Genomic DNA, 17,566 nt, shown 5'->3' on the forward strand with positions numbered 1-17,566 from the left:
GTGCTATGTGCGACTTTTCAGGGGCACAGTTCGTCCTAGGCTCCTGTTAGTGAACGACAATGCTTATCTACATTAGGCTCAGCTGGTCGACGATTACCTGGAAAGCGAGGATATTCGCTACATGGATTAACCATCCAGATATCCACAGCTTAATTCCATACAGCATGTTTAGGACGCTCTTGGAAGGGAAATTTCATCTCACCATCGCCCTCCAAGAACCAACTCGTAGTTAGCCTGTTCTACCTGTCTGGCTGTGAGAGGGTATCATACTCATATTAGACTCATTTTGTTTTTCGATATGACAACGTTAATTTTGGACATGCGTATATAAAATGACTTTTTAATGGTACATCTCTTTATCTGTTATAAATGTACATTCATACCAAATTTCATTAAAATCTATCCATTAGGTTTTCAGATGTTACGCATAATGGGCAAATTCTTGTAGTTTTGCGCAAGAGTGTACTTAAAATACTGACGCACAGATGAAGTGCAATAATTCTCTGTAATTCCCTCTTTAGAGGGTCACTGGAATTCCATTCGGCTGAAAATCCCATTCGACCGAATCCCTTTCCAGAACATATCGTATTCGACCTAATCCAGATGGTGGAATTATCGTCCCTCTCATTTTAATTCACGTACAGACGAATTGTGTTTTCCAGAGGCAGGAATTTTAAAACTTTCTTTAACCGAGATTCGAACCATGGATCTTTCAACTGTTATTTGAACGTTCTTACCACTTACATCAGAAGAGGAAGTAGGAGGAATGCAATAATTCCTTACCTTACTGTACACTTTTTATAAATCATTATTATGTTGTTATGTCTTTGGTGTGAGAAACGTAAAATGAAGCTTAAGTTTAAACTTTAAGTTAAAAATGCCTCTGGCACTAAAGCAATTTTTATAAATACCGTAAAAGTTTAAAAATTGTCTAAAACAGCCTCAAAAATATCGAAAAAAGCTAAAAAATCCTGAAAAATATCATAGTGTAACGTGTAGGAAATATAGTAGCAACATTTAGTAAGCTTCTTTTTCTTTGTTTAATAATTTTATTTTTTTATTTAATATTTATTTATTAGTTTTTAAATTTAGTAAGCTTAGCATTCTTTTGTGCTATGTATTCCATTTCAGCAGGCTTAAACCGCAATTTTAAATTAGATGATAAGTCTGGTGTATCTGTGTCTTGTTGATAAGAACAGAAGTTCCGATTTCGAACTTTTATTCTTAACAATAATAAAATTAGTATTTTTACATAAAATATTTGCTTTAAGTAAACTCACCACTGGCCAAGCAGTAAAACTCTCTAATCATCGATAGTTTTTTGAGATTCGATTTCCAGGGTAAAAAGCTCAAAGATTTTAATTGCTGTTTTTTTTTTTTTTTTTTTTTTTTTTTTTAAGATTTTAATTTTTTTTTCATATGCTCAGATATGAGGTAATTTTCCACAGAAAATCCTTCCAAAGCAACCTATTCTTTTGTACTTTGTCAAAGTTACCTTAAAATGCTTATAACAAATTTTTCTTTTATAACCTTACTGAAGAAATGTGAAAACATCTTTCTTAAATGTATCAATTAAAGAAAAATAGAGTTTAAATCGTTTTTATCTTTAGTTCTACCTTCTTTTACCTAGGCTCGCAAATCTGGGGAAAATATTAAATCGTAAATCTTATAAAAATCCTATATGTAAGAAAGTTTCCTATTTAAGTGGCAGCAAAGAAGCATGTTGTTAAGTTGATTCTCAGATTCTCAAGAATCTTAATTGCCTTCAGTGTAATCTTAGGAGATGCAAGGAAGCCACATCTTCACTTGTGCAGTTCGTCTCGGAATCCAATTACGATATCTTATTAATCCAGGAGCTATACAGCGTGAAAGGAGAGATAAGAGGGTTCCCTTTATCATGGAATATTTTATATAAAAACTTAAGCAAAGATTTTCCAGGCCAGGAAAAAAAAAAAAAAAAAAAAAAAAAAAAAAAAAAAAAAAAAAAACAGGGCATGCATTGTAGTAACGAGCAAACAACTAGACCCTACTGTATGCAAAATTGATAGAGACATTATAACTACCTCAAAGCACCTTTCTTAAAAACTGGAAGATACTGGACGAGGAAAATTATTCGGATTGTAAGTTCATTCACAATTTAAAATCAAGAAATGATCAAGAAATTTAAAAATCTCCTTGCTAAAGAAAAAATTTCCATTTTGAATAGCATAAACTACTGCAGGGATCGCAATCAATTAAATGAATTCTCCAGTAACTTTTTCTCAATCATACAAAGAATATTCCAGCACACATGCCCCGAAAAAAAAAAAAAAAAAGTACTCAAAAACGTTTTTTTAGTCCAAAGGGGCTTTGTCCCTGAAGGACTATTGTTTTCGTTTGCGATTTTACGTCGAATCACTCTGAATGTCCGTTTTATTTTTCAAACTGTTGCCTCCAAATATTTTAGCCCTATATTATATTTGAAGAAATCAAATAATGAAGAATCTGCATAAATGTATGTATTTTTCTCGAATTATGATAAAACAAGGGTACCTAGAGCCATCGAATTTTGAATGACGTAATCCTATTGCGAATGTAAGCATCTGAAAGCCCAAATTGGAAATTTGGAATTTATTTTATTATCGATTTCATATTTTGAAAACTTAAACGAATTTTTGATTAACAAATTCAAGGATTTCAAGCGAGCAATGGCAACGTTGTACAGAAAAACATTTTTATCTCGAGCGCGTGAGACTGTGTATCGGAAATTCTAAAGAAATGTTCTTTTAAATATTTTGTGATTTTGCTGTTGAATTGAATTTTATGGTTTAAGTGGGAAGAACGTGATATTTAATAAATAAAAGTAACACACAAAACGTTAAAAAAACGCCGCTTTGGGCGTAATATAAAATCTGAAAGCTTTCACATTGCTTTTTTTTTAATGTTACTTTAGTTTTTAGTAGTTATTCGTTTTATTTATTCAATGATTAATCTCTTCAAAGCGTTGTCTGCAATGTGAAGTCTTAAGTTTATAAGATATTTTATTACTGTTTATTACTTATTTATATATCACAACAGGTAGGAAATTTCCTAACCTTCGATGATGACATACCAAGAGTTCTCAACAAAACAATGAATTGTGGTTTACAATTAATCTTTAATTTATGCTCTTCTTCAAGCTCCACCGAAAAAAAAGAACTGATTATGCTGCACGTATACTGGAGATCTTATTATTCCTGTGCACCATTCCATATTCAGAATGGCTTTTGCGGGGACCATTTAAGCACCATTTGTCATCGCTTGACTGTCACTCACGTGCGTGTGAAAGGGATGTCTTGTTTTGGCTTCCTATCGCTGAATTTGGCAATGGGAATTTAAGGCTGCGGTTTTTATTTTCATTCCTAAAGAAAGTTTAAGAATTCTGAGGCATCTGAATTGTACTTCTTATAAAAAACATATCTTGTCTCCCAGTATTTGACCAATCTTGAACTTTTTCAGAAAGTATTTTTATTAAGACGAAATAAATAGGTTATGTAGAAAGATGCGCATAAAATGGGCTTTTAAATCTAACGTTTCCGATATTGAAATGACCATGGAACTCAAATATTTATTTTACAAAGCAATAGGCCATATAGCACCATTTAATGGAACTGCCATTCCTAGTTTCGGCTGTCTATTTTTGGAGCACTAAATTTTTCAAACTCTCTCTTCAAAATATGGCAACTTTTTAGCAGTATAGAATGGCAATATTATGAGCTCGAGAGTTTGATTCCAGCAAGATAAAGCAATATCACTAACTATAAAGAATCCGTGATTGGGCTTTAGCTCAGTTGCATATTTTATAAAGGTGGAGATTTTTCATTTCTGGCCTTGTCAGTATGCGATTTACTTCACTGGAGCTATCTTTAATTATAAGTATCTATGAATAAACCTAGAAATATTGGAGAATACAGGCTATAATTGCAAGAAACAATTGTATTTGTACCCGTCAATAGTGTCCAATGATTAAAAAAAAACACTTTCTTAAAAAATAAGGGGCTGAAGACGATTGCACTGCTGTACACTTTTATTAAATATACTATTGTTTCGTAAAATAAATTAATATTTTATTGTGTTGGTTTTAATCTGAAAACCTTCAGATGCTTGTGGCATATCCTATACGCAAATATTGTAAAACAGCTGATTATAATGCAGCCATTTTGATTTTATTAGCAATTTTATTTGCTTCAATTAAAAATACAAAGTACTAATTAAAGTACATTTATCTAATGTTATTTTAAATTCCAACAGTGGTCGAATAGCTAACCCTTTTTTGTATCATTTTTTAGAAGTTAAATGAAAAAAAAAATATTTTATTACTTCTGATGTGGAACATTCGTCGGCAGCTGCCGAACAGGAATTACTTTAAGAAGTCCATTTCTAGATTGAGGTTCATGAAAATATCATAAAATTTCACAACATTGCATGAAAACTGTTTTTCTCATTTGGTTCAGATATCGACGAAATATGCAGAAAACAGTTCACGACATCGAATATCTCACATGGCGTTCGTTCCGCTGTGACTGAAAGAACTATCTACTTGCATAGGGCTTACGTTGATTTTCCAATGTATGTATCTTTCATTACAGAGCATTCAAAAAGATTTATTTTCTAAAGTATATAATTCCGGAGTAAATGCAAGAGAGAACACGCCAAGTGAAATAAATTCTACCGAAACCAAAAATTAGCAACAGAAATTGAGAAAATTAAGTTACATTCTAGTGCTATAATTTCGAAGATCAATCGGAACCCTTTAAAAATTTCCAACTATTGCCTCCTTCCCCCCCCCAAAAAAAATGAAACGTTTAATGCCATCTAATGTGAGAAAATGAACTAGAAACAAAAAAGTAATGATTCTTTTAAAAAGTTGGCAATGAATATCGGCGTTTCTTTATAGATTCAGACGTCTCTACGAAGTCTTATTTACTAACTAAAGACTATTTTTTGAATAATTTTATCAGAGGAGAATTCGAGCGTGTGATATCCCGACCATCAGTAGTGCACACTCTGGACTCATGTAGCAAATTTATAAATTTGTTCTATCCGAACATAAGTTTGGTAAGAACTTTAAAAGGCCCACCTTCTCTGATTAATGTGTATTAAGCCACTCTAGCAAAAGAGTACTATACGCCGTGCATATAAAATAGCTTGAGATACCCAGTTTACAGGAGCTTAAATATGTAAAATCACGATATGCTTTAATTTTATATTTTAAATTCATCGTTTTAAAGCGTAGAAGCTGGTTGATATCCTATTTGTCTAGCCTGTTCTTTAAAAAAGATGCATTTATTATGAGTAAAGGAAGAACGATAGACCTACGTACAGTCAGAAATTGCTTTTCTATTAATGTTTATAAATTATAAATTTGCCAAATGTCATGACATGCTATTTAAATAAATGAGTATGTCTTCTTTACCAGCTTGTAATACGGCACTTTTTTATTGTAAGTCATGTACAACTGTAGACAACGTATATCTCATGGAGAAACATCTAAACTGCTTTAGTAGTTCTTAAAACTATGCATTGAATTGTTTTGTATACTTCTTAAATGAACTATAAAAAGTCAAAACAACAACAACAACAGAGAGAAAAAAAAAAAAAAAAAGCTTTAATTTACATGGTCTTCGAAAATCATTTTAATTCAGGATAACTGTGAAGTCCGGATAATTGAGTTTCTGCTGTAATCATGAAAGGAGGGTAATTTTTAAGGCAATATTATTTGTAAACTTTTCCTCATATAATGCTAGCTTACTTACACTCTTTCTTTTAAAATACACTCTTGTAAATTCTTATCCTTAAAATATGAGAAAAAAGAATTTAACCTGACACAAAATTTCGAACTTATCTGGCAGTCTTGGCGTCGAATATTTTAAATGTCTGTAACCCCTTTTACTCGACCGTGTCCTCCCCTTTTACGAGGCGCGAAAGCTACCTCAACTTCGATTGAATAAAAAAGGGTTTCGCTTTTACCATTCTGCACGTTTTTGACTTCATAGAAAAAAGGGAAATATATTTCCTACTCCCTTTTGCTCTCACGATTTCCATTTTCCTTTGAGAGTGTTTTGAGAATTCCATTTCCTTCTCTGCATATCGAACGCGTTTGAAATTCCCCTTTTTAATAGCCCTGCTTCCTGAGTTTCAAGCTCGAAAAGTGCTCGAAAGAACTGAATTTTCAATCATAACCATGCCAAAAATTGTTTCTCCCCTCACGAATACGTACTTGCAATAAGCATTTAGATGTAGTTTTTCTCTGAGTAAATTGACGTTGTTGATGAAAGAACTTTCCTAAAGCAATTTCTGAACTTGAGTGAACGTACTTCTGTCTGTCTGTTAAAGAAAATTTTCAGAATAATTTTTGCAAAAAATAATTCAGCCATGGAGAATAATGTAATAAGTCATGGAGAATAATGTAATAATGTATAAACTCGAAAAATAAAAATGCAAAAGAGAAAAAATTTACAAGATAATAAAAATATAAAAATTAATCTCCTTCTACTGAAACTACAATTCGGAACTCATCAGGGGAAAATGAATTAACGCTTCATATTATGTTTCGAAAATGTGTTTCGTTCTATTGGTTTATTTGAGATCAAAAACCGAATAAAGAATCAATTAAATTTTCATTTAAGACATTAAAATTCATATAAAAACCGAAAAATCGAATCTCATGTGTACCAGAATCTTCCCTACACGCCTTCGAAACACTTGGAACAAAATGTAACATTGTGACAAAATGAATACTCAAAGAAACCATAAAACTTTACATTGTGTAAAATTACCATTAAAAAAAATCGTCTGAAACCATTATACGCAAATCCTAAATTCAAAAACAAATGCAAATAAAGAAAAAACAAATATACATAAAATCAAATTGTCATTTAAACAACACTAAAAGTGGGTGCTCCCCAATTATGCTAAACTAAACTTTTAATGCCAACAAAACGGAAAACTTTTCAAACTTTCATATTTCTGTAAATAAAAAATCAATTTTGAGCCTTCATCAGCTAAAAACCTAGAAAAAAAAATTTAAAAGAAACGCAAACTTACTGAAATCTTAGGAAGACTTACTAAACGAAAAGTTACTGAATTCTTCAGACGACCAAACTGCGTTTCTTGTAGAATTCAAAGCAGCTCTGAAAAAGGAATTAATTTTTATATTTTTATTATCTTGGATATTTTTTTTCCCTTTTGCATTTTTATTTTTCGAGTTTGTACTAATATGAATTATTATTTTAAATCTGATTTGTTAAGATATTGTGTTAAACCTTTTATGCACGGTTGCAATGATTAATACTGTAGAGGAATTGCCTTGCTTTGACTCCAATTTACCTTTAACTTTAGATGCTTTAAGTTTATTTTACTTCAGTCCTGCAGCTATAGCGCAGGACGGGTATAAAAATTTTGTTTTTAATCTTTATCATCCTATTATGTTTCTTTATGCATATATATATATGTGTGTGTGTGTGTGTGTGTGCGTGTAATATTTACTGTAATATCTTGAGACTCTTTACTGTGCAGATAGAAGAATGACTCTTTGTATAACTTGGTAAGAGCTAGTGGCGTCACGGATGCATAACGGAGAAGAAAAACTTGCAGGCATGGCCGTAGAGGAGACATAATTTATTGTTGGATAATTACATCTAATAATAGTATATTCTCAATCACACATCATTATGGATGCGATATGCAGATAGCTTATCACATCTTTAGACTACGGACGACAAAGAGAGGCGTATGACACGTGCTAGTAGCGCGAGAAGAAAGCAAAAAGTAAAGTACACATTTAGCAGCGGCGAAAGAATATTGTCGGATCTTTGTTGAAATTTTAAACTGTGATTGGATCAAAAATATTGGCAGTGCTATAAGATAGCATGACATTAATTTTGAAGCGACGCACTTTAAATTAATTAGGCTGATTAGGAATTGATTAGGGCTGATTAGGAATGGGAAGCAGTCAAACCCAAATGAAGAATAAATAGGGATATTGTCAAATTAAAACAATTAGTTTTCTTTCATATGTTATATCTTGATATATACAGGGTGTTTATAAATGAAAGGTGCGGTTTTAAAGTTAATATTAAATCGATGTATTACTTTATATGAGCAAACCTTACAACATAAGCAGTGGCAACTGCCCACATTTTTTGACGCATTAATCACAATCCTTCAATATGTGTACCCTTGGTCACATACCACACATCTACACGTTAATCAAATCCTTCTCATGCACGGAGTAGCATTTCCATCGTGATGGTATACAGTGTTTGCTTTATTCGATCACAAACTTCCTCAAGGTACACAGGCATTGGCGGTACATAAACTTCGTCTTTAACAAACCTCCAAAGAAAAGAAATCACATGGTGTTAATCCGGTGACCGGGAAGGTCGGGGGAAAATGTTGTTGCCTGCTGTTGCAGCACGTCTAATGCAAACAGCTCTCATATATTCCTGTGAAAATGGGGAACACAGTCCAGTTGTAAAATATAATCATCATAATTGGTGTTCAGCTGAGTTAACAACCAGGTTTCCAACATGTTTAGAAATGAGTCAACGGTCACAGTATCTTGCTCGAAGAAAAATGGGCCGTCCACTTTCTCGCAAATCATGCTGATGCTCTATCTCTGTGAATGCGGTTTCTCGCAGCCCTAGATACGGATATTGTGTTTGATCGTCTTCCCACTTACACGGGAAGTGGCTTCATCGCAGAATCTGAGTCTTTCTACAAAACCATCCTTCTCCATTTTTAACTGCATCTGTTCACAAAAGTCATGTTTTCTAACTTTGCCTGCTGGTGAAAAGGGGCTTGCACTAATCCCACCTTGTACGGTTTAGAACATAGCCTCTTACTCAATACCTTCCATACCACATTCTTTGGCACCCCCAATTCCCTATTTGCTTTACTAAGTCACTTGCGAAGACTTCTCTGAAACGCCTCTTGCCCTCTTTCAACGTTTGCATCAGACACACGAGGTATATCAGAACTCTTGCCTTTACACAGGCATCCACTTTTCATGAACAGTCGTAACCACCTATTTATGGTTTTCTTGTGTGATTGGTCTTTCCTAAACCGTTCACGAAACTCACGCTGCAATGTAACAACAAATCTGGACATCTCAAAATAGAGCACACAGAAAGCCTTTTGCTGCTGCTACGCCGTCTTCGGAACTGACACTGTGGCTGCGTAGTAAGTATGACAAGCAAACAGTAGGTAGTGCAGGATAAACTTGGACAGCTGCTAGTGCTTACGGTATAGGATTTTACCATGGGTAAGACAATACATCAATTTATTATTAATTTTTAAAGCCGCACCATTCATCTATATGCACCCGATATATAACTATGCAGTGACAGATATATAAATATATATATCACTGCATTAAATTGTTATGTAAAATACAGATTTTTTATATATATTAGTATACGTCGCATTACCTAGCAACAGATATGTACACTGCGAAAAAAATGGGACAGTTCTATATCTCCCGTTTACTGGGTCGATTGACGAAATTCAACTTGCGTTTTTCATGTCTCGAAAGCGCAACTTAGGATATGTATTAGATTTATATATAGCCCTGTTCTAACATAGGTATTTTGACACAAAATAAGACTTTTTTTGAAATCACATGCCAATTTTTTTCCATATTTCGATTCTACGTCTCAAATTACGACAAACTACAAAGTTTTGTAAAAATCGCACGAGTAGTTTTTAAAAAATTAGCTCCTCAATGTTAATTCAATTTGGTATGTATTCATTAATATCTCTTTTTTATTAAACTTATTTGATTCCTTCTTACACAGTTCGAAATTTAGGTTCATTCCAAATAAAATTCACCCTTTTTTTAAGATTTATTTTTAAATAATTTTTCCAAATTTTTCGAAAAATATTTTGAATAACCTATAAAATTTTTACAATCATCTTAAAGTAGATGTATTTTTAAGCATACCTGCAAAAAATTAGTGCTTTTTTTTTTTCCTTCAAAATTTTGTAAGATATCCGTAAATTTATATATTGGCGCATTTTGAAATTTGGCATATTTGTTGCAAGCGGTAACAACGAAAATGTGGTTTACGCACTTTTAAAATTATTTGAAAGTAAGAACGAGGTGACTTTTTCTCCGCTCATCTACAATGTAAAAAGATAGGAAAGAGGTGCCTTCTTTTCCGTTCCGGCATAAGGGAAGGGTAAGGAAAATAGGTTGCCATATATTAAGCAGTTCGCCAAGTGAATTATTCTTGGCGCAAACTGAAAAAAATTGCACCAGGATTTATTTTTGAATTTCTCCGTAAACTTTGCACCAAATTTACTGAATTTAATATCTAGGCGTATTTTGAGTCGTAGAATCGAAATATGGGAAAAAATTGTATAATATTTCAGAAAAAGTCCGATTTTGTATCAAAATACCTATGTTAGAACAATGCTATATAAATCTAATATATATCCTAAGTCGCGCTTTCGAGACATGAAAAACACAATTTGAATTTTGTCAATCGACCCAGAAGAAATATAGAACTGTCCCCCGACCCCCCCTTTTTTTTGTGCAGTGTACATTTGATATATTGTGCATCAAATATTTGAACACAAAGCTAAAGCGTTTTGAGTATGTTATCCTCTATCTAGCACAGTTTAAAAAAAGAAACATTCAAAGCAAATATTTTATTTAATAAATAACAAAACTTTTATTTAATAAAGGTCTTAAGTTAAGTAGAACAAAAATTGTATCGGTTATCTTAAGACATTTAAAATTAAACCGTTGAAAAAATTTCGAAACTTTGGAATGGCAACACCATTTTCGTACGCAAGTTGACCAGCGCATTAAAAAGACACAAACAGCCTTGAAATAATACACATATGGTAAAACTTTAGAAATTAAAGGGGAAAAAATACTTTTGTTTGAATCATAAGATTTTAAGGTGTACAACGTTTCAAAATATAGCCATATACCGTAACTTGTAGTTTCTCAGCCACTACGATCCTTCTACCTCAATCCCATGGATTTCTGCTTCTGAGATTATCTGAAATCTAAGGTATACACACCAAATCTATGAGATATGTTCAGAACTGAAAGATACCATAAAACATTAAGTTATACAGATTCCTCTTGCGAAAACTCCAGCCTAAGGCTCCGTTCAAAACGGGGTATCTGTGTCACAACTGGCTGAAGTCGAGCTTCGTTGCTAAATAACCAGATCTTGCTTTTTTCACCTTTATGCCGACTTGGTGTACGAGTCGACCAATCAGAACGTACGCGCAAAACTTGAACGGAGAAACAGAGCGGAATGCTGTAGATACATCCACGCATGCGGAAATTTATCTTCTCTAATTGGCAACGGCTTATACCCTGTCTCGGAGGTGTGACCGGAATTCCGGCATTTTATGCCTTATGATTATGCTGTTATGACTTTCATACCACCCTCTTAACGGAGATTAACAGTATTGTTCATCTGAGCTAAGTGAGATATCTGGCATAGCCGAACGTCCAAAGACCAGTTTTTCAATAGAAAAATCTGAACTTCACGTACAACAGAACCAAACCGACTCCGTTAGCTCAGAGAAATCTTTTGTGAATGGTTATTGCTTTAGAAATTATGATTTTAGATGTTTATCTCCTAGCCTTTTAGTTTAAAATGTTTTTAAACTAAAAATCTCAATTCTTCTTCCCAAATATGATTTTGATTTTATAATTTCACAATCCAGAGGTAATTCTGAACTTCCAAAAGAATTCTTGAACTTGACTACTGAATGAAACTTTAATTGTATCTGGTATATTAATATGCCAATTACTCTCCATTTGACAAAAGTCGATTGGAATAAAGTTTCACGATGGATTTCTGGTTTGTCCAAAGAAAAATCTGTTCAAGAATTTTTTAATATTGATGAAACATCTCAAGACTGTCAAATCATCTACTGGTGCAGTCGAAAAATATGAAGCTTTTATACACAGGCACACACGCATATATATTTAGGAAATAAATTATTATTAACCCTTTAACTGTCAAGTTATTTTGATGATTTCGGTACACAAATTGTCAATTTTTTTTTATTGGAAAAACCAAATGTAGCCGAAATAAACATCTCCCGATATATATTCGGGTATGACAATACGATGCACTCAAAAAAAAAAAAAAAAAAAAAATTACCCCGAGAAATACTCGGGCGTGACATTTTCGAACACCAGTGCTGTGCCCGAGATAATCTCGGGCATGACAGTTAAAAGGTTAACTTACTTTGCAGCAATTGCGCAAGTAGTAGTAACTTGTTTTCGCACTAAATGAATTTAAGATCATACAACACTTATTATACTCATTTATATATATACATATATAAATGGAAATCAGACAATATTCCAAAAACTTTCACCTTTGAAGATTATGTTGTAATTGATGAAATTCTTCACTGCACAGACTTTATACGAACACTACTCAAATGCAAATTTTTAACCCTTCCTTGGCCCCACAAGCACCTTTTTGGGAGTTTAGAAGACGTATTTCTCACATACGTTACACAAGGGCGATATTAATACCTAGGGTTATGCTACCACCCTATATAGGTAAAGATATAAGGAAGAATAGCCGTATCTATCAATAAAAGATGGAATAAATGCAATTGGAGAGCTGCAAATTTCCTTCCAAGAAGTAAATAAAAAATATTCTAGCCATTATTTTATATTAATACTTGAATGAATGAGTAAATCAGTGTTCAAAAAATCACATGAAACAACATGAATGATTTCATCTTATGTTATAGGCTAGTTCTCCGGCCTTCTTGGCATGCCTTCGTGGTGTGGTGGTCTGCACGCTGGGCGCGTATTCCAGAGGTCCGCGGTTCGATTTTCGGCGAAGGCGTTGTTAATTTTTCATCTTGCCTGCTTCCAAAAAAATACCTAATGTCTCTACAATGTAACTTATAAATAAGTGATTTAATCTTATTATTTAACTATTAAATCTTGTTATTTATTTAACTTTTCAAAAGTTAAATAAAATTTCGAAATATGAGATTTTAGCTTATACATTTTAAAATTATTTTAATTTATTAAGAATCATTATAACTCTAAGTGTATAAAATACAATCAGGATCTTATTATTCGGCTATTTGGAATTTTAATGGAATAGTTACTGTTACGCTTTGTGTGCGACTTTTGACCATCTGATAATTTGATCATTTTTGAGCAATGATAAAGCGCTTTTGTTTAAAAAATTGTAATGATGTGAATTGATTGTACTTCCTCTTAGGAATGTTATTTTCCGCTTAGTTTTGAAGCAATGTGCTATGAGATTATAATGTGGCATAAAATCATAAGGAACACGCAAATGCAAAATTCGTTAAAGAAAAACAAAAGTATTCGTGGAACGCGATAAAACGAGATATACCTGTACTATTATCGATCCTATGATCCCATGAAGTATGATCTTCGTACTATTATGGATATTTAGTTTCAAAATGCAGTTTTTTGCTTATCTGCCCGATGTTTTAAAGAATTAATTACGGCAAACCCCATCCTCCCTGTGTCTCTCTACCTTCATCCAAGTTTTGACAGTTACCATGGCAATATGAAAGCGAATCTCTTCCCTGAGCAGAAAATGACACTGATCCTCACTGCGAGCGGATTATGAACCACTCTGGCGCTCGTAATTACCTTTCAAAATCTTCTTGTGCCGATTAAACCTTTCGAGGGCCTTCCCATACAATCAGAAAACTCCCGCTTAATGGAAGCGACAGTGTGAAAAATTTGGGGAATAGCTTCCATTCGTTTCGCAGATTTAAATGCTTTGTCTTTGAAAACGTGATAGAAATTTTCTCCCAAAACTTCGCGCGTGGCCCGTATTCTATTCTTAGGCTTTAGCATAGCATCCTTTATAATCGGATGACAGGGCGGTCAGTATTCGCTGCATGACGAGCTGAAATGGACAGGTGAATGAACAATAAGGTCACGTGTTTATCCTGAAATTAAATTAGTTTATACTGATAACTTAAAATGATATAAGACATCTTAGATTTTGCAAATGAAGTCGCTGAACACTGTTAGTTCGGTCTGAGGTTCGAATCCCGCGAACGGGCTGGCTGCGTGGGTGTTTTCGTGGTTTTCCCCATGTGTAACGTGTATACGAGCCAGTTTCCCTTAGAAAGTCCTCCACGAAGGCATCCCTCCCCTTAGGCAGATAGCCCTCGAGGCTTTGCCATAATTATACACACACACAGATTTTGCAAAACAATGCCAGTACTTCAACTATATATTGTAAATATTCCCGGATTTAGTAAATTATCAATGTGTAATTTGCTGGTTTCGTTACATGTAGTCATGGGGATTTTTGTTACATGTAGTCATGGTGATATTTTTGTCAAATGAGAATACAGACATATTGAGTAATGAATAGCGGTATATTCTAGATATACACTTTTTAGATAGAACGAAGGTGCATAATTTGGTTTAGTTTATTTAATTATGACAAAGCACTTGACGGCTACCCGCCTAAAGGGAGGGATGCTTTCAAGGAGGACTTTCTAAGGGCAAATAGCTCGTGTACACTTTACACATAGAAAAAACCATGAAAATGCCCATGCAGTCAGCCCGTTCTCGGGATTCCAACCTCGGACCGAACTACCAGCATTCAGCAACTTTACCACTCGATCGCTGGAGGCCCGCCGGTGCATACAAAGGATTGGTTTCAAAAGAATGGTTATTATTGCCACTGCATTTCGCACTTGAAAAATGGGCAGTTCATTTAAATAATCTATAACATTTTAAAGGAATCCGTTTAAAACATGAAGGAAGGCTTAACTATATCAAGTGAATATTTTGACCGAGGAAAGAGTGATCTGATAACAAGTAATTGAATAAATGAATCCAATGTTCAATATGCATCTGGGAAAAAATTAAATAGTAACCTAAGTATAAATATGAAATAAAATCGATCGAATTTTTCTTGAATTCTACGAGGAAATGAGAACAAATGCAGGAAAGACTAATGTGTTTCGACAAAAGATAATTTGTGGTCAACAGGTGAAATCTATACGATAATCATGCAATATAATATTGATGAGGTGTGCGAACAGTTTAAAATGCAGTGGATAAAGTGCGAACAATCGATAAAGGGAAAGGAAAATTTCTTAAATAAACTACAGAGACGATTATTATTATTATTATTATTATTATTTTAGAATGTAATTGTTTTTGAGTGCTAAATTCTTTTGTTATTTTGTAAAATGATGAATAAAATAGGAAGTTCAAAGATGTGAGCCTAAGCAAATGCGGGAATTCTATCCACAAAACTATACAGAAGAGTTACAGACAACTATACAGATGTCTTGCTGATTCGATAAAAAAGTAGATTATTGTTTTTTCGTGTTTGAAACATTGGCACTCTGAATATGAAAAAATTATAAAAGAAATTAAAGTACTCAACCCGAAATTTTAGTGTTTTTTACTCGTTGATGTAACATACGGAGAAGAAGAAACAGAAAATATTTTTGAAAGGTTCCACGTAAATGAACGAGAACTTTAAGGGAATTGAGAGTTTTTAAAGACTCTAAAGGAATATAAATAAATTCTGTGTTACGGAAACTTTTGTAATCGTAAATTGTATACCTGTTTCTACTGCTGTGTAAAAGAGAGGATTTTCCACAATAAACTTAATTTGCAAGCCGCACATCTCTTCATGTTAAAAGTTTTTCCGTTTTTTAATGTTCATTAGACTTGTCGTCCCTTCACTCGAAAACTTTCAGCCAGCAACTTATGTACATTCGTGGCTAGCAACAAATCAGAGCACAGTGGATAGTCAGTCAAAATAGAGAAAAGAGCAACTAGGAGATAGGGATTTGACTGCATTGTGGAAAATATTTCAGTAACTTTTTTCATAAATGGTTAGCACGAAAGTGATTGATTAACAGTATTAAAAAATGAACCTGAAGCAGTTTGAAACTTATTAATAACTCAGTTTAACAAAACGTCAAACTAATTTATTTGAAAATTCTGAATACTGACTGTATTAAAAAATTATTTTTTTAATAATCCATTGTTATTTTTATTCATTGTAAAAGGATATAAAGTTGCTCTGTTAGCATATTGTGTTTATATTTCATATTTCTAGCATTTATTATTAACAGTTTAGGAAAAATTGCTTAATATGTGTGAAAAAATAACACTACATTAATATTAATATTCACATAATCTATACACAATTTTATTGCGTTTTTTTACTTTTGTGGTTTAATTAGTATAATTTCTCATACATGTTTTAAACACTTAAAAAAATAGGAAGTTGAAATATATTAACAAAAATGTCATTTATGTTAATATATTTCAACAGTTATTCATATTTATAAAATTTAACCTTTCTTTGATTTATGCTCTAAGAAAAGAACAACTGCACTTCGTGTGGCTTTAGCTCCTGCAATTGTTATGCGTTTTGTAAGGGATTACTGAAAGATGGATTGACACAACGTTTGTATCGAAGACCGGGACACGTAACATTTACGTTTCACTAAACGGCTTACGTTCGGTATCAACAAAAGGCTTTGAAAAGTAATTATAAGTTTATTTAAAAGTTCATTGAATTTGCAATTTAAACATTTCTATAATATTAGTTAATATACTTTCTTTTGTTATAGTATATGTTTAATTAATTTTTTTCTCTAAAATGTATAATAACTCATTAAGCATATGAAGGTTATATGAAATAAATCCCGTGTTTTAATTTTTTACCTATCTTCTAATTTCAAGATTTTAAAAGAATAAATGAAAGATAAAAATGGATCATTTATTACTCTATATGTAATAAAATTTTTACAATAATTAATTTACAATTTTTATATTTATGTTGTTATGCTACTAGAAATTAAAAAAATACTTCCAGGATTATATTAATAATTTTTGATTATTTTTTTGAATCCCGTTAATCAGTATTAAAGTCATATATGCATTACAAGTACTGAAATTAAAATATTTTCTGTTTTGCAAAATTAAACAGGGAAACGGGATTTTTAAGGAATTCAGTTTTTTTCTTCAAACTTTCATCAAAGTATTTTTGATCTACCTCTTCAGAAGGCATTGCAACCTAAAGGTAATTAGCCGAGAGTATACTTGATGTAATTAATTAAAAGAAAATTGTTTTTTCTATTACTCGTATTTATTTTAGACTTTTAACTCATGTTGTTAACTGTAAATGTTTTTGTTAGCATAGCATAAGATATATGAAGAGTGCTTGGAAAGTGCTGGGAAACATTTTCTTTGATATTCAACTAATCGTACCTATATCGCAAAAGCACAATTTTTAAGAATTGCCATTATTCTTGCTCCTATTATTTTTATTTCACATTTATCAGCTTTTTTAGCTAAAGTTTTATGCATCATTTTTACATTTTTTTTAATGTTGTTAGGCATAAAAAATTTAAAACACTATTCATTTAATCCCAGCTCCACTAATAGATCTACAACAATATGAGAATGACTAATATGAGTTCGTAATTTTTAAAATATAAATAGCAATTTCTGCATATAGCTGTTACATAAAACAGCTGAATTGTTAATATATGAACATGTATGTTACATGAG

Source organism: Stegodyphus dumicola, chromosome 5 (genome assembly GCF_044657685.1).
Source record: "Stegodyphus dumicola isolate Sdum_Otavi_A_Nest chromosome 5, ASM4465768v1".
In the NCBI taxonomy this organism is placed as follows: Eukaryota; Metazoa; Arthropoda; class Arachnida; order Araneae; family Eresidae; genus Stegodyphus; species Stegodyphus dumicola.